The sequence below is a fragment of the Tamandua tetradactyla genome, chromosome 7 (genome assembly GCF_023851605.1).
Source record: "Tamandua tetradactyla isolate mTamTet1 chromosome 7, mTamTet1.pri, whole genome shotgun sequence".
Taxonomy (NCBI): Eukaryota; Metazoa; Chordata; class Mammalia; order Pilosa; family Myrmecophagidae; genus Tamandua; species Tamandua tetradactyla.
The window spans coordinates 112,517,566-112,521,327 of NC_135333.1; positions in this window are offsets into that span (position 1 = coordinate 112,517,566).

Below are 3,762 nucleotides of genomic sequence, written 5' to 3' on the forward strand. Positions count from 1 at the left end.
CTAATTGCTATTTGTACTGTCTGTCTTCAAATTCATATCCCAGATTTATATTTTCTGAAGTTAAGTTTGGATTTCTAAATTGTCACAAAGTAGTACCTCAGCAGTAGTGGTGTATGTCTGTCTCAATGAGCAGTGGGCATATTCTGCTTCCATCATGAAACACTATCTTCTGCTACAAGGAAGTTAATTTAAATCCCTGACTTGACTTCATAGGATTTCCTGGTTGTGCATGTTGAGTGAGGTACTGGCTGTACACTTTCTGGTGGTTTTTTTTGTACTTCTGGAGAGTTGAGACTTGCCACCTAGGAAGTTGATCTTATGCTTTAATGATTATCACCCACAATTTTTGTAATGTTCCCCATCCCTACCAATTTAAATTTAATTGGCTTTTGAAGACTAAAGAAAGTGCTAGATATAGAACCAAAAATAATTAGTTCTTTTCGAGAACTTAAGCTTTTTTGTCCGTGGAAATACATGAACATGACTTACCACTGACAGGTAAGATGTCAGACCTGCAGAGCTATCTTTCTCCATCTTTAGGTGCTTTTTCTTTTTTGGCTTTTAAAAAGGATAATTTAATAAGTTACAAGCTTATAGTTTTAAGTCTCTAAAATTGTCCAAACTAAGGCATCCAGGGAGAGATACCCTAATTCAAGAAAGGTCAGTGGGTCAGGAACACCTCTGTCAGCTGGGTAATCATGTCTGGCATCTGCTGGTCCCTAGCTCCTGGGCTCCATTGCTTTCAGCCTCTGTTCCTGTGGGAGTTCCTTCCTTGGTGCTTTTTCTTATATTTGGTTCCTCTTGTACTGACATTTCTGTTTTCCCACTTTCCATGAAACCTGAGTGAATAAATCCTTTGAATTTGGCACTGGTCCTAAAAGGTTTGAAGGGCTTATAAGAATTGTTTTTTAGGAAGTATTACATCCCACCTAAAACAACCAGATTGATTTTTTTGCTTTAAAATACCTGGGAAGCAGTTGTGGAGGAGAGGCTTATTTTAAAATATAAAAGCCAGTTGTTCTTTTTTTATATTCATCTTTCTAAAATTACAAGGACCCAATAAAATGTAATTAACTAGCATAGGATCCAGATAATATAAAAAGTATAAAAACTAAATTTAAAATCCACTTGGCTATTTTGATGAAGACCCTTTAAATATTTTATATCCTTTTCTGCCTTTCTATGTGCAGAGTGAACAGTGGTTATAAGGCACCAAATATAGGGTAGGAGAAAAAAATCACCCCTTTTTTTTCCTGGTTGGAAATAACTGTTGTACATATTTCCACTTGATGGATGAATCATTAAATAGGAATATTTAATTGAAAGTATTAGCAAAGGTCTTCAGGTATCATCTTGAAGATAAATTTTAGTGAATCAAATACACTTGGATATTCATCACTGCCTAAACTGGTGTATTCTGAGCCAAACTGGCAGGGTGTATATGATCAGCTAAATTAGCTAAATTTGGTCATAAATGGTTTTGGTATTTATCTGCTTTCTGCTGCATCACCTTCAAGGTATAGAAAATCAGAATTCTGTTGGTTTTAAGAAAATACATGGCATGTTCACTATATATTAGATATAACTATATTTTCTTTTAGGACAGGAAAGTATATCTATTGTACTCAGCTTTCTGCATTTTATTTGCCATGAAGATTTGAACAGAGACAGAACATTCTTTATTCATGCAAATTATAAAAAATGAAAACCTGTAAGAATATTTATTAGTTGGAGTTTCTGGCCTAAATCATATCTTTTGTATATATATAATTTTTTAAAACTTGTTGATTCAGATGTCTTAGTTCCTGAGTCAGTCTTAGATTACTTAGAGAAACCATTGTTAAAAATTGTAGAGAATTAAAAGAATTGACCTTTTTTAGAGGGTGGGATGTAGGTAGGATGAGTGTGCTTGTGACAACTTTATAAGTGTATTACTGTGGAGATACTAGAAAACTTTTATTTGCCCGTTGCTAAATAATACATACCATTTTATATTTATTTGTTCCAAGTGTCTTTTTTAACAGGAGAATAAAAATAAAGAATTACTGATCTAAAAAAAAAAAAAAATATCATTTTAATGATTCAGCAATCATATTTGTTTGTTAAACCCTACCTTCTCTGTATAATTCCACCATCACCTTTGATGTTTCTATCCCACTCTTTAGGGGTATTTGGACTATGGCCATTCTAAATTTGCCGTGCTGGAAGGGGCTGTCAAAATATGGGGTAGGGAGATGGAACTAGCTGATGTTCTGGAGAGGCTGGTCCCTCTAGGTTTCAGATCTTATCTGGTCCAGGGACCCTTCTGCAGGTTGTAGTTTTCTGGAAAGTTACCCTAGTGTATAGAACCTTAGTAGAATCTTATATATTGCCCTAGGTGTTCTTTAGGATTGTCTGGAATGGTTTTGGTCAGGGTTTCACACGTTACGATATGTAGCAATGTCTAACTTCAATATGCTTTTAAGCTTGCTCATGATTTGGGGATATTATAAAAATACAGATTTTTTTTTAACCTCCAACAGAAGGAATACAAACAAATACAGCCAGAAAAATATGCAGCAGCAACAAAATCTAGTCTTATTTCTGTTTTTATGACTATATATACATATATATGACTATATATACGTAAAACAAGCTAGGCATATATACATATATAGTCATTTTATTTATCCATTCATAGGTTGATGGACACTTGGGTTGGTTTCATCTTTTGGCAATTTCAAAAAATGCTGCTATGAACAGCGGTTTGCAAATATTTATTTGAGACCCTGCTTTCAATTATTTTGGGTTTATATTTAGAAGTGGGATTGCTGGGTCATATAGTGTTCTATAGTTAACTTTCTGAGGAATGGCTAAACTGTCTTCCACAGCTGTGTACCATTTTACATTCCCACCAACAATGAATATTTCTCCCCATCCTCTCTAACTATTACTATTTTCGGCTTTTTTTTTTTGTATGCTGTGTGGTGGGGGTCACATTTCATTCTTTTTCCATGTGAGTATCCTGCTTGTTGAATTTTTGTTTGTTTTTTCTTTCTTTCTTTGCTTGTTTGTTTTGTTTTTTGAGAAGTACATGAGCTGGGAATCAAACCTGGGTCTCCCACATGGCAGGCAAAAATTCTACCACTGAACTACCCTTGCACCCCTATTTTTGGCTTTTTAAATAGTAGTTATTCTAGCGGGTGTGAACGAAATCTCATTGTAGTTTTAATTTGCATTTCTCTAATATATGATGACTTTCTTGAATCAAATAACAATTTTATTATACTTAGGTATGTTCTCCCTAAATTTATACAAATTTACTGATAAAATAAGCTAGCATAATATTTATTAGATCTTTATTGTGGTAAAAAAAGTATGCTTGTGTTAAATGAAATTAAGATATTTTGATAAACTTTATTTAAAAATAATTATGTCTTGTAAGATGCTTAAAGACAGAATTAAAGATCTTTTTAGTAACTTAAAGTATACAGGTATGTAAATATATAAAATACATAAGATATGCTTGGTTAAAGAAAAGTGTATAGTTTTATCCTTAAGAATGTGTAGGATAAAGCCTGAGTGAATATGCAAAGTTGTAGGAAGTGAATTTTTTTTTGTAGTCATTGTTGACTACAAGTCCTGAATGGATATGGAAAGTTGTAGAAGCCTTCTGAAAGTGAATTTTATTTATTGTAGTTAATGCTGACTAAAACTTGATAAGCTTGTTTATAGGAATATGGTTTGTCCTAAAATAAAATGGCTAGTTTTAATATATAAGAC